The sequence below is a fragment of the Thamnophis sirtalis genome, unplaced genomic scaffold (genome assembly GCF_051295495.1).
Source record: "Thamnophis sirtalis isolate CommonGarterSnake01/CBP01778 unplaced genomic scaffold, rThaSir2_p1.2 scaffold_5, whole genome shotgun sequence".
NCBI classification, from domain to species: domain Eukaryota; kingdom Metazoa; phylum Chordata; class Lepidosauria; order Squamata; family Natricidae; genus Thamnophis; species Thamnophis sirtalis.
The window spans coordinates 78,775,381-78,800,997 of NW_028261385.1; the positions used below are offsets into that span (position 1 = coordinate 78,775,381).

The following is a 25,617-nucleotide window of genomic DNA, read 5'->3' on the forward strand; positions in this document are numbered from 1 at the left end:
TAATAATAATAATAAAACTCCGCCGTTGCCGGTCCCAAGCCCGGATGAGAAAGGAGGAAGGTTGGGATCAGGTTGGCATCTGGTCCCGTAAAAAAACCCCCGCCAACCCATACAATATGGTGAAAAAAATGAATAAGAATTCCATACCGCATCGGTCGTCGCGCGGGTTAACAAGGGCCGCGGCGGATGTTGGGGTCCCTGGACATCCGTCGACAAGTGGGCTACAAGTGGACCAGCCAACAAAACGACAAAAATATAGTGCAGATGAAAACCGTGCCATAATGGCCTGTTACTACAACTCAGAGCCAGAAAAAAGAGGATATTTAAAGCGAATGTATGAATTATGGAAACAACAATATCCAGATTGAAATGTTAGTGAACAACGACTAGCAGATCAAAGGCGATTTATTATACGGAATAAAGTGTTTAGTGAAGTTGAACATGAGGAAATTCAGGCAAATTGCAAAACCCAAAAAACAATATCACAAGCGGAAATAACTGATATTCAAGACACAACTAAAGACACTATAGTAGAACTCCCAGAAGAAGCTCTCAGGGAGGAAATAACATCACCACCACTAGAACCAGTTATCACTGAACCAACTGATGAACTAACTCAAAAACAAAAAGAATTGAAGGATAAGATCATGGAGCATTTTCTGCTTAATGAGGAAAGGCAACGTTTACCATCACTAAAAACTGTGCCTAAGAAAATTTTGGCCCCTATCATGAAAATGGTTAATGCAGTGTTTTCAACAATTGAACCGGGATCCATCTTGGAAACAAACCAGTTAATGTACAGCGCAGCTGTAATAGTCACTAACGAACTAGGCATTAAAATTAAAGTACCTAGTCACACAACAGAAAAAGCATCAAAGCCAAAGTGGAAAATCCGTCTAGAACAAAAAATCAAAAAATTAAGGGCAGATGCTAGTAACTTAAAGAACATGCATGAGCAACGGCTTAAAAACAACAAAATCATAGATCGGCTAATCAGAAGATATAGATTGGATACAAGAAACATCAATGAAGCTGTAGAGATTGTAAAACAGCAGATAACAGCAACAGCTAGAAAAATTGAAAGATATGAGGCACGAATCATCCAATATAAACAAAATCAGCAATTTCGATCAGACCAACGGCGTTTTTATCAAAGTCTTAATGTGAATGGTGACACCAAAAGTGAAAAACCAGAAAAGCAGGCCACAGTTGAATTCTGGAAAGAATTGTGGGAAAATGCAAAGGACTACAACAAGGAAGCAAAGTGGATACATGACTTTGAGAAAAGCATTGGCAACAAACAAATGCAAGTATTAGAAATAACAACTGAGATGGTCAAAAATCGAGTTAAAAAGGTAAAGAATTGGACATCACCTGGAAAGGACCAATTACATGGTTTCTGGCTCAAATATCTGACCAGTTTACATGCAATATTGGCCAGGCAACTGAATGAAATTTTACAAAAGGGCCAAATTGATGAATGGTTGACAACTGGAAAAACATACTTGATTCAGAAAGATCCAACTAAAGGAACAACACCTGAAAACTACAGACCAATAACATGCTTACCAACAACCTTCAAATTACTCACAGGCATTATTGCAGATAACATGATGGATTATTTGGAAACAAACAACATCTTGCCAGTAGAGCAAAAAGGCAACAAAAGAAGGAGCAGGGGCACAAAAGATCAGCTTCTAATTGATAAAATGATATTAGAAAATTGTAAGAACAGAAAAACGAACTTGAATATGGTCTGGATTGATTACAAAAAGGCATTTGACTCACTGCCACATAGTTGGATCATAAAATGCTTAGAAACAACTGGCATTAGCAAAAATATTACATCCTTTACTGAAAAGGCAATGAAACAATGGAGAACTGAGTTGGCAGTAGGGAATGAGAGCTACGGAATGGTTAATATCAAGCGAGGAATTTTCCAGGGTGATTCACTTTCACCTCTTCTCTTCATCATCGCAATGATCCCACTATCAGTAATCTTAAAAAAAATGAAATTAGGCTACCAAACAGCCAAAAAAGCTGAAAAAATTTCGCATTTACTATATATGGATGATTTGAAACTCTACGGAAAGTCAGAAATAGAAATCCAATCATTGACAAATACAGTCCGAGTATTCAGCACCGATATTTCAATGCAGTTTGGCATGGAAAAATGTGCCACTGTATCCATAAAAAGGGGCAAAATCACTGCATCTGAGGGAATTGAAATGCCCAATGGCCAACTAATTAAATGCAAAGAAAATGAAGCCTACAAATACTTAGGCATTCTGCAGTTGGATAACATCAAGCATGGAGAAGTAAAAACTATTGTCAGGCGAGAGTACACCAACAGAGTTAGGAAAATTTTGAAATCTAAATTGAATGGTGGAAATACAATCAAGGCCATAAATACCTGGGCAATACCAGTTATAAGATACACAGCTGGCATAGTTAACTGGACACAAGCTGATTTGGACCTTTTGGACCGAAAAACCAGGAAACTAATGACAATGCACTACAGTTTACATCCACGTGGTGATACTGATAGACTATATCTGCCCCGAAAATCAGGTGGCAGAGGATTATTACAAGTGAAGCAAACAGTTGAAGAAGAAAAACATGCACTGGCTGATTATTTAAAAGAAAGTCAAGAACATCTATTAATCGAAGTAAAGAACAAAAATCTACTGAAGGCCCAACAGACAAAACAAGAATACAGAAAAGATGTGATAAAATCAAGAATGGAGTTGGCAGAACAAAGCACTGCATGGTCAATTTCTGGAAAAAATAAAAGATAAAGTGGACAGGGAACAAACTTGGTTATGGTTAAAAACAGGTACATTAAAGAAAGAAACAGAGTCACTAATCCTGGCTGCGCAAGAACAAGCTATCCGCACAAATGCCATTAAGGCCAAAATCGAAAAATCCTCTGATGATGCCAAATGTAGACTTTGCAAAGAAGCTGATGAAACTGTTGATCACATACTCAGCTGCTGTAAAAAAATCGCGCAGACTGATTATAAATTGCGGCACAATTCAGTAGCACAAATGATCCATTGGAATTTGTGCAAAAATTATAATATTAAAACAGCAACAAACTGGTGGGAACATCAGCCTGAAAAAGTCACCAAAAATCAGATGGTCAAGATCTTGTGGGATTTCCGTATACAAACTGACAAAATACTGGCGCATAATACACCAGACATCACACTGGTTGAGAAAAATAAGGTCACAATCATAGACATCGCAATACCAGGTGATAGCAGGGTCGCCGAGAAGGAACATGAAAAAATCGCAAGATACCAGGACTTAAAAATCGAAATTCAACGACTATGGCACAAACCAGCAGTGGTAATTCCAGTGGTAATTGGCACACTGGGTGCTATTCCAAAAGCACTGGAATTACATTTAAAACAGTTAAAAATTGACAAAATCACCATCAGTCAAATGCAAAAAGCCGCACTGCTTGGATCTGCACGCATATTACGAAAATACGTTACGACGTCCTAGGCCCCTGGATGGGGCCCGACTAGTAACCAATGCCAAATCCGGCGAAACAACTGGCCGCTGTGATACAATTGTACAACAATAATAATATAAGAAATACTAATGATCTGATGGTAATTTCAAAAAATCCTTTCTTAAGGAGCACTTAGAAGCCAAGAGGAACATACGTGCCAAATTTCAAGTTTGTAGGCTTTACGGTTCTGGAGATTTCATGATGATGCGTGAATAGTATTTTGCTTTTATATATATAAATCAACATTAGTGCCGGCTTAATGTTTGGCTACTTGTATAATGCATGTATTAGTATTACCTCTTCAATTTTTGAGTTCTGTTTTTTTGGCTTGATCTATATTATTGTTATATACACAATAATGTGAAATCATAGCTGCCAGTTCTTTAGTTGGTCTTCATAAATATTGAGTTCTTCCCAAGAACCCAGGATGTTGTAATGTGTCAATGTAGTGTATGTGATCCAAGCACTGGGCCTTTTGTAATTGGCAGATGGAAATGTTATCAGTTCTAAGTACCATCATAAGTATATGAGAGACAGAAAGCTGGACAACAGAAGTATGAGATTTGGAACTGAGGTCCCTCAGGGTAGGGAGAAACTGGTTGATTTATACAAACTTGGTATGCAGGTGAAGATCTTGGGGAAAGTTGAACGGTGATGAGAATGGGATTTTCTGTGTGTGGTCTGCTTACCTACCTAGCTTCAGTGGCTTGCCTAGATCATGGTATTGGCAGCCCTGAGAGGTGGTGATTGTATGGCTAGATGCAGGTGCATGATAGATTTTGGTGGGAATGTGTGGTTATGAAATGGATCTATGAGGGATCACATTTTTTAAAAGATAAAAGCAGCATTCGATGGATTGTGGGGAAATGGTATGGGGCAATAAGCTCAACATTTAGGAGGAATGGGGATTAACAATTTGATATAATTATCTGCTTTCCACATCCTGATAGTTACATCATTGATGATCTTGGGTTCTGGTTGTTACTGGTAAATGCCAGCTATCTTATAAAGATATGCTATGCTATACTACATTTATTTATGAATATGAATGAACAGACAAACTAGATGTATATTACTGATACCTGATTTAGCAATATGAAGGATGTTGGCTCTTCCAAGTTTTAAGCCCTGCAGCAATCTCAAGACCAAGGTCAGGGAGTGTCATTGAACTTATTAGACCTCTTATTTGTGATCAGAGGTTGTGCACTTGAGGTAACGAGCTATGAATGTTTGCATATTAAGCCAGAGGAATTCATTGGATACTATACTATTTGCCATGTCTCCTGCAAGTTGTGGTCTTGATCCATATCCACCTGGAACTATGAGGTTTTGATGAGCAATTATCATCTAGCCCCAAGAAATGGTCAGTGCATAGTTTGAAGGAAGAGATGCCTGCATTTTGAAAGAAGCTATGATGTGCCACCTTCCAAGGAAGGCCTTCTTTGGGTATCTGACTGTGTTTGATAACTATCACATATTATCCAATCCCTTTTGGGATAAGGTTGGTGTTCACATTCAGATATAGAGTACCCAAGAAGAAGTAGATTATCTGGATTCCTTTCATTTCAAGTTTGAATGTAGAATTGAGACAGCATTCTAGTAAATGATCTATGTTGGGACCTAGATAAGGTAAACAGATACAAGTATATACTCCTCTTCATTCTGTTAGCTCTGTTGCATGTGACTAATTGGTTTGATTAATTAAATTTAAGATGAAATGAAGTTTAGTTCTTGTTTTAGTGTCTTTCACTACTTTTATGTCCCATTCGTTTTGGGGGGAATGCAGCTCCTGTCATAGAATTTAAAATTCATGTCTCAGCCAGTGGTGGGATTCAATTTTTTTTACTACCGGTTCTGTGAGCATGGCTTGGTTGGCGTGGCTTGGTGGGCATGGCATTGGAAGGACACTGTAAAATCTCCATTCCTACCCCACTCCAGGGGAAGGATATTTTAAAATCTCCATTCCCTTCCCACTCCAGGGGAAGGTTACAGCAAAATCCCCATTTCCTCCATATCAGCTGGGACTCAGGAGGCAGCGAATAGATAGGGGCAGGGGCAGTCAGAGGTGGTATTTACCAGTTCCCCGAATTACTCAAAATTTCTGCTACCGGTTCTCCAGAAATGGTCAGAACCTGCTGAATACCACCTCTGGTCCCAGCCCAAAAGAAGAAGCTGCATAGCCCAAATAAAATTCTAGATACATCACTAATGTTAGGCCCCTGAGTCTACATTTTAAGGTCTTTTTCACTTCCACAGAGTTTTCCAGGTTGGATTTTTTATTTTTCTTCCTGAGCTTCTTTCTTAAAGTTGAAAAAGCCAAAACCTTACAGAGCCTACATCAAATGAAAGGGTCACTAATGTGACCAATAGGGTAAAATTGTATAAGTATTCATGTGCTGAAATGTGTGCTCTTTCTTTTAGTTGTGCCTGGGGGGGGGGGGAATCGACTGATGAAATTGGAGAAACTTTGCTTTGTTCTTAAGAAAATGAAATATAGAACAGATGAGCCAAGAATATCCGCTTGTCGCTTAATCAAAGAGTTCTTTTTTTAATAAAAAAAGGAAAAAAACAAACTAGACCACACAAAATATTATTCTGGCACAGCTTCCAGATTTTGGATGAGTAAGCTGGTAGGGCAGGGTGTGAGATCTGCACCTGCCCATTATTTTTATGTTCCTCCTATATTTCTGTTGCTTAAATATTTACCTCTCAAAATAATTGAGAGGTATGAATCAGAGTTAGACATCTGCCCCATATGTGCTTATATGCTTTGTGTAGGCAGCCTCAACTTGTCCTCTTCCCCTAGGCTTTAAGAAGACACTAATATGTCTCAGCTATTTCTTTTTTTTTCTTTTTTAAGCCCAGGGGAAAGGACCATCAACCATGGAGATCTTTGGTTTTCCCCCTTGTGTTCTGGCAAAATACCCAAGTGGGATTTAACAGGACAAATCTGAGATATAATGAAGCACTTGAGCTACATTAATTTGCTGCATACAAGTTTACTCAAATGGTTGACTGAGTTTGGCATTGCCGGTATCAACTCAAAATAGGGTATGAATATACTGCCTTTGATTTAACCCAGCACACCCATGCTTAATTTAATCCTATGAATTTTATATAGTACTTCAAAAGTATTCCAGGTACAACTTGTCTTCTTATCATTAAACTTACTGTCATATTTTTTCCTTGTACAAATTTTGATGGAATCCCAAGTTGTTTATAGTCAATCTACTCTAGTCTGGTTTTAAAAGTAAAAATTGATTTATCAAATGGTAACAATTCAGAGAAACTTAAAAAGTAGTTTAGGCTTGTCATGGCTTTCCTTGGAACTTCATTATTTTTCACTTTAATTTGTATAGAGTATTAATACCCTGTTTCCCCGAAAGTAAGACCTCCCCAGATAATAAGCCCAATTTAGAGTGCATGCATAAAATAAGCCCTCCCCTGAAAATAAGCCGTCCCTGAAAATATTGCAACATAGCAACAGCCATGAGGTGACCACGCTTGCCGCCTCCTGCACCTCAAAAATAATAAGACCTCCCCCAAAATAAGGCCAAGCATTTATTTCGTTGGTCAAAAGAAAATAAGACCCTGTCTTATTTTGGGGAAAACATGGTATCTCTTTGAGATGGCCATGCCATAAAAATAACTTATATATATCTACATATTAAATAAATGGTGGTGTGGTGGTTTATCGGTAAATCTAAGATCAGATGTAGTTGTTATAATGACTACAAACTGAAACTTGCACTCTTGAACCTTCCCCCCAAATTGGCCCATCTCAAATGTTCCTCCTCCACCTCAGAAGATCCTTCCCACAGTAGGGGAGAAAGTGAAAATTCCATATGGAATGATCTCTTCAGATTTGGAGTCGTCTCCCCTGGTCAATCCCAATGTAGCAGATAATTACGCATTCAGCAACATACACTTCTCATTCTTCTTCTGGGTAAGAAAGAGAATAAAGCTAGAAAACACTATCGGCTCAGACCTGGGAAAAACATATTCCATAATAAAATGTTTAATAATGGAGAGGCTTACTCAGTCATTGTACTTGAGCACAGCCCAGAGAAGTGATAGGACCTTTGCCAATCTTGGCATGTCTCAAGAAGTAACCCAACTTTTACCTAGTCAGTACTAGGGTGCAGGGGTGGGTTCTGGCTGCCACAATTGCCGGTTCACTCAGGGATGTGCCATTTGTGTGCATACACTGCGTGCGCATGCACAGTGCAATAAAAATGGCTCCGCGCATGTGCAGAAGGCAAAAATAAGATGGCACTGCCTATGGCGATGCCGAGAGAACCAGGCCTGGGTCGCTGCCAGTTTCAGTGTCCCAGGCTGCCAAGTTACTACTGGTTCAGCTGAACCGGTCCAAACCGGTAGGAACCCACCTCTGCTAGAGTGGAAGACCACCTGAAAATCTTTTCCAGAGAAGCAGAGAACAAGATGATGACAGCCATGCAAAACAACCTTTTATAGCAAACCTGAGGTAGCTTCCTAAACTGTTTAGAAATTTATATTGCTAACGTTCTCTTTTTCTCCTTATTATTCACTTGTTGGTCATAAATATAAACTGATTGACTCTATGGCAGCAAAAAAAATGTAAAACAAAACTCCCCTCAGGAATTTGTATAATCATTAAGTTTTAGGTACATAATTTGGTATTAAGAAAATCATGTATGTGATTTAATTCAAAGCCAATCCTTACTTAAAGAAAGAATGCTCATGTGACTTCAAAGGATGTTGTGTCATACTTCAAACTCACCTGCCCATGGCTATGAGATCCACAGGCAATGAATACCACTGCTAAATAATTACATAATTATTCTCAATTCTCTTTTGCCTGAATGGCCCCGGGAGAAAACCTTAAGATTTGCATGCATTTGCACCAACATTGAGCTTCAGTATGGAGATCTCTCTCTCTCTCTCTCTCTCTCTCTCTCTCTCTCTCTCTCTCTCTCTCTCTCTCTCTCTCTCTCTCTCTCTCTCTCTCTCTCTCTCTCTCTCTCTCTCTCTCTCTCTCTCTTTTAAAAGTGCAATTATGAGCATGCTTTTGTGAAGGATACAGGGAAAGTAGTTTTTTGTTTTTAAAATTACAGAACAATAAGGTTATTTTCCCCCCCCCAAAATACTGATACAATCATATTTCTAACATTTGAAAAAGGTCATAGAATCATATTTCTGTTTATTTGTGTTTTATTATGACCATGCATCTTATGAAAGATACTTATAGTTTGAAATTTGAGGCCTCAGTTATTGGTTAAGAAAGCAAATATTTCCTCCATTAATATTTAGTAGATTTTGTCCAAATTCTTTGGGACAGTCCCCAAACCCTGGACAGAAGCCAGAAGAAATAAATGTAACTCAAAGTAAATTCCAAACAGGCTTGTTTTATTATAGACATATATAAGGTTATAAGGGGTAATGTGGTAGCTCAGCGGTTAAAGATGATGAACTTGTCAGCTGGAACGTTGACAGCTCAGGTTTGAGACTCAAGTGCCACACGATGGGCTGAGGTCCCATTCTCACTCCAGCCAATCTATCAGTTTGAAAGCATGCAAATGCAAGTAGATTAATAGGTGCTACTTTGGTGGGAAGGTAACAGTGTTCATCATGCTGACTAGATGACCACAGAAACACCTTTGGACAATGCTGGCTGATGAGGTGTTTTGGTTTCCTTTTTAGCTTTTTGATCGTCCTTTTGAATGGTATGTATATGTTATTTAGCTCTATGTGCCCATAGATAGCTGATTTGTCTGAGTTCCAGGCTTCTGGTAATTATATAGCATTTTTGAAGTTAGCTTAGCCTAGAATGATCACAATTTCCCAGTTGAAACTATGTTTAAATCTGCTCATGTATTGTGCAGTTATGGAATTTCATTATGTCTTCTGATTGCCAGTTGGTATTCATGGATGCACTCTGTTAATCTTCTGCCTGTTTGTTGTACATAGTAGCAGTTATGTTATGTTATACAGTATTACTTTATATTGTATGTGTAGATGACTCCTGTAGATGGCTGCTGGGACTTTTGGTTTATTTAAGATGTTCTGCAGAGCTTTAGTTGATTTGTGTGCTACACTGATGTCATGTCATTGTAATAGTCTGTTGGTATTCTTGGCCAATCCCAGTTTCTTTCCAATATACAATTTCAGCATATGAAACCAAGTAACCTTCATAGATACAGTGTTAAAATCAAGGCATTTGTTGATCTATAACATGTGGATGTGCAAGGTTTCCCATTTCTTGGACGAAACCCATAGTTGAGTTTCTATTAAAGGTGAATATAGAAGTTGTAGGTGATTACAGTGTATGCATTCAGATAAGCAAATATGCAAACATATAGGAAATAGAACTATTTCTGTGCATCAATTTTTTTTTGAAGTTTATGGAAATACTGCTAATATCTGTGATTGGCTTGGATGTTATGTACCGGTTCCTTCTTTCTTTCATTCTTATTCTCCATCATCTTCCCCCCCCTCCTATTTTGCAATTTATTTTGTTTGGTTGAGTCATCTGGATTACTCTATTTTTTATCAATTATGCAATCCTCTACATGTCGTTAATTTCTGCAGTATAATTGGCATTTCACTAGTTATTATGTTCATACAATAGGACATGGAACAAGATCAATTTAGGTTAAAAGAATGTCAACTTTACCATTTTTGGTTGTTTGTTTGGAAGTGATTAAATAGGAAGTACCATAAATAGAAATACAAATGCATCCCTCTACAAGCTTCTGGACTTTGATTCCTGGTTGGTGGTAGAATCCTCTAGCTCTTAGGATGGGTTCTAAATGGACATTTGTACATCCTCTTAGATCTTTGGCTCCTCTTGGAGCAGCAAGTGGACATCATAACTCGGCAGCCTTTGCCCAACTCCAGCTACTACATCTGCTGCAGGTTTCTTCGATCAAAACATCTGGCCAACAGTAACTCAAGCCCTTGCCACCTCCCTATAGACCACTGTAATAAATCTACACCAGACTGCCCCTGGTGTAGTTGCAGATGCTGAGACATAATATGTAGTGGCTCACCTGTTCCCTCAAAGCAATTGATTCAGTGTTACAGGTATGGTGGTATGCCTATGCTTACAAGGTTACTGCATTAATTACAGAATTTGGGTTTAGTCCAGGTTGATGATGATCAACTTTAAAGTTCTAGTGGTACTTGACCATCTTTCCCACTCATATGTGGTCCACATCATATAATCAATGAGAAAATCTCTACCACACAAAAGGTGAGGGAGATTAGTGGCTCCCATTTGAGTCTCACTGGAACTCTTTGGCCCCAACCCCCTGGTCTCTATCGTTGTGAATATAAGGTGAAGTAAGGTAAGGTAATATAAGGTAAGGGCTGTTTTTTTACAACCTGGTTACTGAAGTAACCTATTTCCTGAGTTTATGCAATACACTGTACGATTAACTAATCAAATGGACAGGGTTAATGCAACTTGCTAAGACAATCTCACACACCTACTAAATTTATCAGTTTGAACATGATGAAAGAATGTAACAATCAGGACTTGATTGAAATGTTAAAGATGTTGTGCAACCCATCAACTTTTCATAATTCTATATTCTTCATGTACCACAAATCTATCTTGTATTTTCTGTTACGAAGTAAAGAATACCACATTGATGCTGATGTTATCAGTCTAATCAGAGCAATTTTTTCTTGCTCTTGCCAATGTTAATCTTGACCAATTTTATTGTTTGCTTGCAAATAAATACTCAACTAGGTAACATCATCAGTGCTAGTGAATGTGGAGTTTGCTCCTTGTTTATACACAGTAGCTTGTCTTGCCAGTGTTGATAGTTCCTTGATCAGAGGGACATGGTGCCTAACATTTGGACTGGAAGGTTGGCAATTCAAGACCCAAGTACATGTGCACAGGGTCTTGCAATCTAGAGTTCTAAAGAATGTAAATGCTAATAGATACATAGGTACCACTCCAGTGGGAAAGAAACAGCATTCCATGCACCTCGACATATAATTATGCTGGCCACATGACCACGGAAGTGTCTTTGGACAATGCTGGCTCTCTTGGTTAGGAAATGGAATTGAGCACCATCCCCTAGAGCACAGGTGTCAAATTCGATTGCATCTTGTGATGTATTGCGTGACGTATTGCAACATTTTTTGCCTTTGAGGAGTTGCCAGTTTGACAGACCTGCCCTAGAATCAAACAGGGAAACTTTTATGTTTTTAACCTTAATTCATTGATTAGGGTATTGGTTTCTGCTTGATTGTTTGTCTGGTGTTAATCCATGCTTATCAATACCCATGGAATATTGGCTCTGCACTCTGGTCTTTTTCTTTTTTACCTTCTTAACTTCGCCCACAGACCAAAAACATTGGTGAGGGATTTCAAGTGAGTCAACTGTTCAGTCTTTTACACATTGAAAAAAATATGATTATGCCTTCAGTGGAAAAGAGTCAAGGAAAGGAGAGATTGCATTGCTTTTGATATGTAGAAGACAGCAAGCAGACACTTAAGCATTCCTGGGCAGAGTGAAGAGGAGACAAACAAAAGCTGAAGATAAGAAATTAAGTAATCTTGTCTCTTTTTAGCTGAAAAAGCAGTTTTAGTCATGTGATTTCTGATTTAGTGATCACTTTGCTTAGTGGCAGAGTTGCCGGTCTCCATTAGGGTCATTAAGCAAGGACTGCCAGTACCGTGAACATTCCATTGTGCTAAATCAACCTAAGTAGTGGCATAACCAACACAAAATCCCTGAGCACCTCACAAAAGTCTTAAAGTTTATTTCCATGTGTTGCATTAATTTTAGATAACTTTAATTATAGTTAGGCTCTATGAAACATATATTGAATCTCATTGAAGAAAATGTAGTTGGAACCAACAGTGGCTCAACCTTTGCCATTTAATTAAGCGATTAAACATATTTCAAATTACCATTCAGTCTATGCATCACTGGGTGACAGGCAATAAATCTCAAAATATTTAAACAAAATTCAAAGAAAAGAAAAGAAAATCTGGAGTTGAAGGAAGGAAATATAAAATCTGTGTAGAGAATGAATAATATAAATAGTTATCTCTGCGATTACAGCTCAAGCAATATAACATTACTGTAAGAGTGCTAGATACTGCCAACTACTGCTTCTTCCATCTCTTCCCAGCAATGAATCCTTGAAAAGAAAAAATCATGACTGAAATACTATTTACCCAATGATACTTCTGCTTCATTCTATTAGAAAAACTAGCTGAACTTGGCATGCTAAGCTGAATGAGTTCTGTCTGGAATTTGGATGGGAGACCATTTGAGAATTCCAAGGCTGTTAACTAGAATTTCAGAAAACCATTGCAGAAGACAATGACAAACCACTTCTGTGACAAGGTCAAGAAAACTAGAGAAGCAATTAGTGGAAATCAAGTTTGACTCAAGGATATCTTTACTTTTACATTACTTCCTGCAAGGAACAGAAATTGGTGATGCCACTAATTGAAGTTTATATCAAACATGTCAAGTCCCCCACCCTTTCCTTCTCATTTTTATGGGTATCATGACAGGGATAAAATATTCTTAATTTTATTTGAAATTAACATATTATCCAGTTGTTAACACTTCATGACCAAACAAACCAACATTTATGTGATTATGATTAAATCAGATCAATGATGGCATCATTCATTGAACTAGAAACTTCAGATCCCAATTATTGTTATAGATGTCTCTTTTCATTTCATCCCAGAATCTCAGTTACTTTGAGGCCAGTACCTGAAGATTAAATAGGAACTCTAAATAGTTGAAAACATCCAAGTTGTACAAACTTACTTCAGAGACCTACCAGCCATAACCTATACCTACTAATATTGAGTGTCTGTATTCTCAACCATCAGTCGCCATCAGCTACTTGTGGGAATACCTCTAACAGGTACCCAAATCTCCAAGCAGAATTCCCTGTGATGATGCCTAAGAAACATTGATAGTTCTTCTATCTGATCCTCAAATTGTAAACATACAACTCATGCCAAACAAGCCATCCAGGAATAGACTCTTGCACAACAACACAATGCTTTCCTCTAAGGTCCTTCTCTAGCCTGAGAGAGCTGTCACTGTTCATTACTACAGAGCTCTCTGTGCCCTTGGCCCGTACAACAGAGTCTCAACTATTCCACTCTCCGGTCCAATTAAAGATCACGCCAAAATAGCCTAAATTCCAGGCAGCTGCTGTGTCACAGTGAGAAGCAAATCCCTCCTATACTCAATCAAAAAAGGTCATTTAGGCAATGGGGCCGCTAAGACCTAGGTGATCGGACAAAGATGATCATAGATCCTATAGAAAGCCACAACCTCAGCATTGCCTCATTTTCTCTTGGCTGCCATGTTGGAGAACCCATCTCAAAAGTTGGACCCTTTGCATCCTCACAATCATTATTTCCCAAGAGACCACTGAGAAACTCAAGGGGCACATTTCATCCATAGGGATTCCATACTGGACTCCTTTTAAATGGTATAAAAATAAGGCAAAAGTCTTTTTTTAAAAATAAAATAAAGTATGGATGCAAGATGTGTCATCAAGTTGGTGTCAACTTTTAGCGATCACATTGATAGACCTTCTCCAGGATAATCTGTCTCCAGCCTGGCCGTTCAGATATTCCAATTATGCATCCATCATAACTGTAATTGAGTCTGTTCACATTGCTGCTGGCTGTTCTCTTTTTTCTCTTTCCTTCCATCTTTTCTTCTCTTATACACATCTTAAGCGAGACAGCTTTTTCCGTAATGTGTTCAAAGGAGAATAATTTGAGCCTGGTCATTTGTGCCTCAAGTGAAAATGTTGGATTGATTTGCTCTATGATCCAGTTGTATATTCTCTGGGTTATCCACGGTATTCTTAGAAATCTTCTACAATACCAGCAGTGATGGGATTCCAAATATTTTCTTATCGATTCTATGAGAACGCACTTCATGCATGCATGCTCACCTAACACGTGCTTTGTGCACATGCACAGCAGTCAAAGACGGCCCTTGGTGTCAGCGCTGGTGAGCTGAGTTTTGTTTAGCTCAGCTGAAGTGTGGCAATCCACTCTGTTGCGCGAATCAGCTGAGCTAAACAACAAGGGAATATAGGACAGGGAATATTAGGGGCGGGGGGGGGGGAGTGAGGCCAATCAGAGGTTGTATTTGCCGGTTCTCCGAACTACTCAAAATTTCCACTACTGGTTCACCAGAACTGGTACAAACCGGCTGAATACTACCTCTGAATACCAGCAGTGTCAGCATTCTTTCTATCCTGCTTCTTCAACCTCCAATCATTTTTCTTAAATACACATTTCTAGGAACATATACCGATCAATGAAGGTTAGAGGAACCTATATATTTATGAGTAACATTTGGTCCTATTTGTCTGTTGAAATAAGATTTCATAGTCCAGGATTTTTGTTCTGTGTGTCTCCTCCTCTTAATTAATGGCTATATTAAATTGATCTTGAAGTAAATACTATGATTTAAAAAGACACATTCGCGTATGTCTATCTATATGTGTGTGGCTATAATGCTGCTTCTGAACTCATCCCTAGGATTCATGTGAATAGATAACTTCTTTGTATATGTAATGTATGACAGGCCAACTGGGCTGAAAATCGATGTACAAATCTATTTATACATTTATAAATTTTGGGCCTGCTTTGTGAGGGGAAAAGCTATATCATTGCAATAGATTTATCAGTGTTCCACTAGGGAATAATTATTTGTTTTGTCCTTTTTTAAAAAAAAACTTTTTACATGTTCTCATCAAATTTTGTTTTGTCTCTATTTAATTTTGAATAAAATGAAGTTGTGCACATAGATCTTGACTGACAATAGTTTATTTAGTGACCATTCAAAGTTACAACGGCACTGAAAAAAAGTGACTTATGACTGTTTTCACACAGGACCATTGCAACATCCCTGTGGTCATGTGATCAAAATTCAGATGCATGGCCACAGACTCATATTTATGACAGTTGCAGTATCCCAAAGTCAACTATGTCACCAACTTAACTACTGCAGTGATTCACTAAACAACCGTGGCAAGAGAAAGGCCATAAAATGGGGCAAAATTCACTTAACAACCATCTCACTTAGCAACAGAAATTTTGGGCTCAGTTGTGGTCATAAGTCAAGGATGATCTATATAAGATGTGTATGGCGTATGTAACTCATAATGGTGTTGTTCAGTCAAGAAGTGGTCAATACAGAAAGAGGGTGCTGAATCATATAATGGGACAACAATTTGGGATCTTCTCAGTGATGGGATTCAAAAATGTTTACTACCGGTTCAGTGGACGTGGCTTGGTGGGCATGGCAGAAGAAGGATACTATAAAATCTCCATTCCCTCCCCACTCCAGGAGAACCTTACTGCAAAATCCCCATTTCCTCCCGATCAGCTGGGACTCAGGAGGCAGAAAATAGATGGCGGTGGGGCCAGTCAGAGGTGGTATTTACCGGTTCTCCGAACTACTCAAAATTTCTGCTACCGGTTCTCCAGAAACCATCAGAACCTGCTGAATACCACCTCTGGATCATCTGGAACAATCATTCAACACGTTTTCCTTAAAAAAAAAAAGAATATCTCAACAATTTCACTGCTCAAAGGGAATTTCACTCTCCCATTTTCAGCTTCTGAAATCAAACTCACAAACATTTTTCTCTTTGATAAATGTATACACTGAACATGTTTGAAGCTGGTAAATGGAGAAGCATTTGAGTTTTAACTCTGTTTTTTCTTTTTTCTTTCCCATGTTTGGTCTTATCTCCATTTTCTATGACAAGGATAAGTGTAAGCTTAAAGATAGCTACATCTGCATTACCAGTTTGGAAAATAAGGAACAACATACCTCATCCCCCTGTATTTAGAGAATAGGTAGACACTACCCATCCAAAGGGATTCACATAAGATGTATGCTCAAATCAATAACTGGTATGCTGCTTATTTATTTATTTCGCACATTTCTTATACTGCCCCAATCAGACAACTCTGGAAAGTCTATAGCAAAATCATTTTTTTAAAAACAGATGACCAAATGGTTATCCAATGAGTTTATACTTTGACATATTGCCTAGGAGAGAAAAATCCTTGAAGGAGTCTGAAATAGTGAACATACTTGTCCAAAATAAGTGTCGATCTTAGGATGAAACTTTCTGCAATTCTCTCATAGATCAAATATTTATGATATGATAAAAGTCTTATCCATCAAATGGAGGCAGAAAATACAGCTCAAATCTTTAATACTTTTGGCAGGCAGAGTTTGAATACTGCTAGTGATAGCTAAAACTTCTGCACCTCAGAAATTCAGACAGAGAAATTTATTACTATACACTCAGATCAATTTGTGTGAGATAAGAAGCCTTTGTCAACCTATATGTCCAACCTCACTCACCTGATATTACAAAATATCATTTTTATAGTCTTTCAATGCTAGCTACTTTTAGTAAATTAGAAATAGAAAGCGTGATAGAAATACATGCCACTGCTACTTTTTTGTAGCAGGAAGTTGAATAATTTTCAGACTTAATGCCTTGTTAAGGAGAAATAAAATAAAACACAATGCACGGTGGTATTATTGTTCTTTTCGGTTCTTCAATAATTTATGCTAGTCAACACATCTGGAGGAAATAACATTAACATCTCTGAATTTACATTTGAGATTGGATTTAGATGACAGTCCAGTAAATTCAATCTTATTACTTACATTTGATTGATAGACACATTGAAATTTTAGAAAAGCATAATGTGTCTAAGTCAGTGAATGAATATGGGTCTAAGAAGTCCATTTATTCAGATCTATATAAAATGTTGGATTTTCCCTAGAATGGTGGAGGGGAACATAAATGAAGAGGAATTACCTCAGTAATGGCCACCTATAAAAAAAGATGTATAGTTGCCACCTGTTATTTTAATGGAGACAAATTATTTGATAATGTAACATGGTATTAGCAGCTTCAGCAACCCAAAAAGTAAATAACACACAATTGCTACCCATTACTCTAATAGCCTTAAAACTCAAAGAAGGAGTAAAACATGATTAAGTGCTAATGATTAAGACTTTTTTATCCTTTGGACAGGGAGTTTGATTCATATTTTTTTCTGGCCCAATATCAATTTCCTCATCAAAAAACTTGAGTGCAAAAAAAAAATCTCTCTGAACAAAGTTTTCTAAAGTCTCCTTCAATACTTATTCTTCACAATCAGAAATGCAAATTTCCAAGATGAGACAAAAACATGGGTGCTTAATGATGTATAAGTATGTAACAGTATTATGAGGATAGCGTGAAATTTCAATCTGTCTTGCACTGCGTCCAAAAAAGAGGTTGTTACGGGGGTGGGGCACTACACAAATGGAATTAATATAAAGGTATACCTTGAAAAGAAAAACTAGCAATGTGGAAAATAATCTTTTTTCCCTTTTTCTTTGAGAATATAATTATTAATACCACTGATAATAAATGGGGTTTAATAAAAGACAGCAATACACCATGTAAAATAGAGAATGGAAGGGCAGATAAAGAGAGGAAAAGAGAGAGATAGGAGACAGGAAACAGGGAAGTAAAAGGGAAGGAAGAGTAGGAGAGAGGGAAGGTGTGGAAAGAGAGGAGAGAGAGAGAGCAAGGGGAAGTAGTGAAGAGGACAGAGGGAAGAAAGGAGGCAGGAAGGAGGAGAGAGGGAGAGGAGAAGAGTGGAAGATGAAATAGACTATAATATGGTGTAGGAAAAGCAGAAGAGCAAATAAAAAATTGAAGGGGCTTAATGGCAAGAGGAATTGATATATTATTGAATATTCAAAAAATGTTTGTTAAGATGTAATGGTATACTTTGGTTTATATTATATGTATGTTAAAAAATAAAAAAGCTTTTGGCAAAAAAAAAGAAATCCAAATTTCTATGTGATGATTTGCCATTCTAAAGCTGAGGTGAACCTCATTACAAACATTTAGGGAAACACATTGCAGGTAGTCCTTGACTTACGACCACAATTTCTGTTGCTAAGTGTGACAATTAAGTGAATTTTACCCCATTTTATGACCTTTCTTGCACGGTTGTTAAGTTAGTCAAGTGAATTGGGCTTCCCCTTTGTCTTTGCTTGTCAGGAGGTGATCCCGTGATCCCAGGACACTGCAACCATCATAAATATGAGTCAGTTCCCAAGCATCTAAATTTTGATTATGTGAGTATGGAGACATTGTAATGGTCGTAAATGTGAAAAACGGCCATTAGTCACTTTTTTTAGTGCCATAGAAACCTTGAATGGTCACTAAATGAACTGTTGTATGTCGAGGACCACCTGTATACACACACAAAGACTTCAGAAAAAATGGAATGAAGAGATTCTGTGATTATTCTGTGATTCAGAAGAGAGGGCGCTGCTGGTTAGATGAATAAACACTTTTTTATGTTTTCTTACTACTTAAGTGGAAGAAAGTGTCAAGATGCTGATGTTTTCCAGGGATTGTGGTTCTATTGTACCTGTGAGTAAGAAATGGTGATTCATACCGTTCTTCAGGGAACCTCAGAGAGTTACTTGTCACTCCATAGCGTGTGCGCGCTCTCTCTCTCTCTCTCTCTCTCTCTCTCTCTCTCTCTCTCTCTCTCTCTCTCTCTCTCTCTCTCTCTCTCTCTATATATATATATATATATATATATATATATATATATATATATATATATATAATCTCTATCTCTCTCTCTCTCTCTCTCTCTCTCTCTCTCTCTCTCTATCTATCTATCTATCTATCTATCTATCGTCAAGTGAACTGATAAGGAGAGGAACTCTGTGGCTTAATGGTTAACACATCTGCCTAAGATGCAATACAGCACAGGTTCGAATCCCAGTAAGGGTATGGCTAGCTGATGAGAGCTAAATAGCTTGAAATAGATCTATACTAATCTCCCTTTATTTATTTATCAGCACAAATACAACACACACAAACACAAGCACACACACACAGACATAGACACACAGACACACACACACACACACACACACACACACACACACATATAGTCACAACCCCTGGTGTGCCCAGATATGGGAGGAAGGTCACTACTACCATTCTCTGTCCATCGGCTCGTCATAAGAGACCATCCAGACAGAAACCCAATATTTTTACTGTTGCCTTTGTTACATTTGTGTTGTGTTTGTGCTGATCTCCCTTTATTTATTTATCAGCACAAACACAACATATATATATAGATAGATGTGTGTGTGTGTCTGTGTCTGTGTCTGTGTGTCTGTCTGTCTGTATAAAATAGGGACATGTACAATCTGTCAACACAGTCCTACAGTAAATTTGCATAAAAGATTCTAAGCCTGGAGAAAGCTTAGAGAGATGGTGGAACAAGTGGAAACCTTAGAGAGGTAATAAAAAATGTATTTTTTTTATGGCTTTCTCCTATTCCTTCTCACATCAAGATCTCTTCCACCAGTGGTGAATGTAGCATTAAACCTTTCTTGTTGCATTTGGACTCTGAAGATTATTATATTTCGCCATATTTCTTTGTATTCAACCAAAGAGTTTGTGTAAGAAGAGACAATATGAGTGCATGGACAGATCTGGCTGTTTTTCACTGTGAAATACTTGAAAAGTAAGTGTTGAATGTAAGTATTCAATTAACATTAAAATAAAACTTTCTTTGTTAAATGAAACCAATCTTTGTTAAAATTTAGAAAAGCAGGTGGAGAAAGGAAAAGGCCAGATGAGAGAAGTCGGTTTTAGCGACCCAGAAAGGCATAAGGTGGGGTCTAATTCAGGTACTCCTCGACTTACAACAGTTTGTTTTGTGGCTGAAGTTACAATGGCACTGAAAAAAGTGACTTATGACCATTTTGCACACTTATGACCTTGCAGCATCCCCAAGATCACGTGATTAAAATTCAGAGGTTTAGCAACTGATTCATATTTATGACAGGTTGCAGTGGCCTGGTGTCATATGATCACTTTTTGTGACCTTCTGGCAAACGAAGTCATATTCACTTAACAACTGTGTTATTAACTTAACAATTGCAGTGATTCGTTTAACAACTGTGACAAGACAGGTCATGAAATGAGGCCAAGATCTGTCTCACTTAGCGGCAGAAACGTTGGGGTCTATTATGCTGGTAAATCAAGGACTACCTGCACCAAATAAAGAAATGGGAAAACAATGAAACATAATGAACAAAAGACCCTTATCAAGCTGGAGCCAAAAAGCATGTTTTTCAAGATAGTATAGTGTTGTGGCCCAGCAGGAGCTGTTGGAGCTGCAAACAGACTCCAATAGCGAGGGGCCTTATGAGTCGGCTCTGGAAGATGTGGAGGACCCTGGACAGGGTTCCGACTCCGAGCAGGGATCAGAGAGGCTGGTTGCCACCAGGAGGCGCCTGAGGCACGGAGCAGCAGTGAAAGCCAAAGGGAGTGTGCTCCTGACGTCAGGCCTTGGAGCAGTGGGGAGGAAACAAGGGAGTTGGTCCTGGACGCCCGGCAATGGCGAGCCAATCGACATAGAGAACAGCTATGCAGATACAGAAGATAATTGGACCCAGGTGGTTGTAATTAGGCTCCTCTTAAGATAGTATTTAAGGAGACACTTTGGGAGGAGGCCGGTTGCAGGATTCAACTTAATTATCAACGCTAGAGAAGCTGTTATCTGTATCTGTCGGAGTCTGAGTTGCTGCCAAGGTTCTTTATCTGTTTGTTCGTGTTTGGGCTTTCAGCCACCAAGATTTATATTTCCTGCTAATAAAGTGTTGTGGCATTCCAGCTAAGCTTGTCTCGGCATTCGTTACTGGACGGAGGAGGGGATCAGAACAGTATAGGTAGAAACTTGTAGAATCAGATAGGGAAATAGGAAATAGGTATCCATTTTTCATGATGGTGATAATTTATTCAGCTGGAATTTAGCCTTTAAACCAGTCAGTACTCAAGCTGTTCAAACTATCTCAAATTTCAAGGGGGGGGGAGCGGGGGGAAACAAAATTCCTGGAAAAGTTTTCAAGAAAAAATAGACATTCTTAAAGTCAAAATAATAAGGCCATACAGTGAAAGTAGCTGCTATAAAGCAGATTCAATTTGCAAATAGACATAAGCAACTTTTTATGTATCTTTTCTTATGCCGCTATTTCCAAGTTGTTGTTTGGTCTACATAACAATGAAGCCAACAACTTTGGCCTGATGTTTCAAAAGGTCAGCAATTTTAAGATATGGAGACTTCAATTCCCAGAATTCCTGAACCAGCATGCTGAATTCTGGGAGTTGAAGTCCCCATATCTTAAAGATGCTAGGGTTTAAAAAACAATGGTCTAGAACTGTGCTGGCAAACGTATGGCACGTGTGCCAGGAGTGGCATGCACAGCCATCTCTCCAGGCATGCCAGCCGTTGCCTATTGTTCTTCCGGGTTCCGGTGCGCACATTCATGGCTGTCAGCTGGTCTTTGCGCATGCAGGAGTGCCAGAAACTGAAGAGCAGCTCCTTGGCGCACATGCGTGCCAACCAGTTGGTCTTTGCATGCACATGCGTGCCAGAAACCAGAAGACCAGGTGACTGGTATGCATGCCCAAACCGGAAACCAGAAGCTCTTCTGCTTCCAGTGCTCCCGCTCATGCATGCCAGGGAGCTGCTCTTCTGGTTTTCGGCACTCCCCCACATGCCCTCACTCCCATTTCAGCACTCAATGCCGAAAAGGTTCGCCAACACTAATCTAGAAAATGTTTTTGGGTGATCCTTTCTAATTATGTATCTAATTGTGGGTCCTCTCACATTGATTAAATGCAGCATTACTCAATACAGTGGGTTTCATTATCTATGTATGTACAGTATTTATAATTATTTAAATAAAAGGAGAAGAAATGTTGATAATATGGAAAGATACCGCCAGAGTGAAAAAAATTGATGGTTGGTGCAATGACTATCTGAGAACAACAGGATCCTTGTCCCCACTTATGTCTGGTCCACTTAAAACCAAATCATTTTCTCAAAATAAAGTTATGTTGGGGGCTCTTCTTCATTATAAAATAATATGGAATAACAAAGCTCTAAGCTTGTACGCTTGTCCACAAAATCTTAGAGCTGTAATTTTCTGACTTGCCATTATTCAGAACGGCAGATCTAATAATGAGATGGAACAGTATTATTTTCTTTTTTTCTTTGGTGCATGAAGCATATACTTTGATTCAGAAATGGGGACGGCATGAAAGACAGCCTTTTCCCCCTAACAATGACAAGCCTTGAAAGGTTTTAGAATTTATCATGAATTGCTTATAATTTGCACATTTATGTTACCCCGAGTTAGGACAATGACATATGGACATTGATTGTGAAGTTACAAATGATGCAGGGTTATGGCTTCGAAGAGGCTGTTTTCATTCCACACCCTTTTTTTTATTTTTAAAGGAGAATTCTTTCTGCTGTGATTAAAAATAAAGTGACTGAAATGCACGCTAAGATTGAATCATGCAATTCTTACATAATTTTCCACGGGACTGATACAAGCCATAAAGAAATCCAATTAAATTTCTCTTAGAAGCACATTCAGAGAAGCTTTATAAAGTGTGTTTGTGCTAGGTGGAATATCTGAGAACTGAACAGTATTCAGAGCCTTCCAGTTGTGTGTTCTATATGACAAGTTGGAGATATTTATTTATAGATTGTACAAAACAAATAAACAAATATACAGAGAGACAACTACCTATCCAATAATTATATCAGCTCCCCTATATTAAGGCTACAAGATCTGGGCAGCATAAATCCAGAGTACCACAAATGGCAGCAAATATAGTTTTTTGTACCTATTTGCTACTGTATAGTTTTGCAGCCCAGAGCTTTGTAGCTTTGTCTTACATTTAGTGCTGCTTAACTGCTCCTGATGTTCAGAATGCAGATATTCATGGCATCAATTTAGTGATTTTTGAATACAATATCTTTAACTATGCGCTCTTCTTGAGGTCTAAGGATTAAGAATGTCATTTGGAGAGTTTCCAATATTATTTGGAATATTACTTTGGTTGATGTCCTGTTTTATGTCCTTCTGGAAGTTTTTAGATGTTCAGATTACAGACTTTACTATGTACTGAATAAGTAGAGAATAAATGGTTCAGGAAAGTCTCTGATTTTTCACAGAATAATTTATTCCAGTAAAACTTTGTTAGTTAACTAAATTAATTTAACCAGTTAATCAAACAAACGTAACGAATTCCACTTCTTCTAAGAAATAATAAACACTTTTTACAAAGCAGGTGGGATAAATTTATGTATATGAAAATGTTACAATATTCATGACAGGGAGAGACATGGTAACAAGGTCAGCCAATGAATAGGCATAGCAACTAAGTCAGCCAATGGAAGCTTAAACAGACCTGAGTCTCTGCTGAGAATCAAAAGTGAAACTAGTCTGTCAGCCGTTCTCTCCTGCTTGTAACTTCTACCACGTTGAAAGAATCTACTATTAGTATTGTGCATTTATTCATCTGTCATTATGTACATAAAGAAGTTAATGAATCCAGCTGAACAGTTATCTGTGTGTGCTTTCTGGATTTGATTTTTCTGCAACCAACTCTGACAGAAAATTCAGAATTCGCTAGAATTTTTGCCTTCATTAAGATTTTAACTTTTGTCATAGCTGCTTTTTAGGAAAGGTTCAATACTAATCGAGTGTTTAGGCAAGGACTTCCCAAACTTGGCAACTTTAAGATTCAACTCCCAGAATTTCCCAGCCAGCCAAGACTGGAAACTCTTGCTCTAGACCAATGCTGTCAAACTCCCAGCCCACTGGCCGGATGCTTCATGTGCTGGCCACACCCAAACCTGGTTTAGCAAAGAGGGGGGAAAGTCCCGCTAGTCACGTGACCCTGCAGTGATGGATGTGAGTTTGACACTCCTGCTCTAGACAATGAATTGAGGTGAAGCAGTGTCATTTACCCAAATTGTCTCTTGCTAATTGTAGTTCTCTGTTGAATTATTGGCCATAATTATTTACTGGATTATGTGGGCCATTCAATGTTCAGATAAAGACAGAGATGAAGAAGAAGGAATTTTACTAAAGGTGCCCATTTCCCAGCTTGTATGGTGACAGCTGATATTTCTTTTCTTATTAACTTTCCTAATGTTTGCCATTTTATCATTTGATTATGCAAGTTTATCTCTTACAGACCTTTTCACTGATTCCTTGGGAAACCCATGTGTTCCAAATAAAGATTATTTATTCTTTACTTGGGGAGAGAATAATCAGCAATGGCAGACTGTATATTGTTTTTATCAACAATCCTTCTTCCCCCCTTTACCGAGGTGTTCTCGTCCTTCTCCGTCTCTGAACATTTGTTATACTGTAATCCATTCTTTTCCCCAGTTTGTCTTTTGTGGTTGATATTTAGGGGAGATAAAATGTGTTCTGCCCACACCAACAGAATTGTATATCTGTGATGGTTTTCAGAGTGAGAATTGGAAGGTATCTGGAAAATATAGGATGTCCTCTGGAATCTCTCTGTGATTTAGGGCTGTTTAAAGTCTCAGTGCGTGTAAACAAAGGCATAATGACTGAATTGTGCAACAATATTTGGAATTTCAACTATGGACAGATGGAAGTGGTTATGTGTGATCAGCCATTCAATGTTACCCTTGGAAATTGGATAAGTGCATAGAAAAGCCCAAGTTCAGACAGTTGGCTTCATTAGACCTCCTTATTATAGGCTTAAAAATGGGATTTCCTTCCATTTCCCTCCAAATATTTGTTTTATTTTAAGTTGCTGGTAGTTATGGAACAGGGAAGAGCCTAGTAAAAATAACAATTAGTTATTTTGCTGTTTCTCCAGATTACTATAATAATCCATATTTGTGGGTGAGTGGTGAGTGGTGTTTATGGGCAGACAAAATCTGTCCTCAAAAATACCGTAGACGCAAAATGAAGCTGATTTTGTGCATATCTATACATTTCTATACCTCTCAGAATTCTCTTACATTGTCAGAAGAAAGCTGTATTGAATTATAGGAATCCTTACTAACAAATGAGTGTGAGAAGAACTGCACTCGGTGAGCAGCATTGAAAATAATTATTTGAAAGGACTTCGAAGAAGCCCAACTGTAGCTTATGATTTTCTGAAACTTGTCCTTGATATTGTTATTCCTA

At 38.2% G+C, this 25,617-nt stretch overlaps 1 protein-coding gene across 1 annotated transcript in view; it reads left to right on the top strand.

Moving 5' to 3' along the window:
• CCDC171 (coiled-coil domain containing 171) overlaps positions 1-20,026 on the top strand; it is a 274,987-nt gene extending 254,961 nt beyond the window's left edge. Inside the window, exon 27 of the mRNA XM_087716105.1 lies at positions 19,933-20,026. The gene's annotated coding sequence lies outside the window, so the exon portion shown is untranslated. The remainder of the gene's footprint in view (positions 1-19,932) is intronic.
• Positions 20,027-25,617: the final 5,591 nt, after the last annotated feature.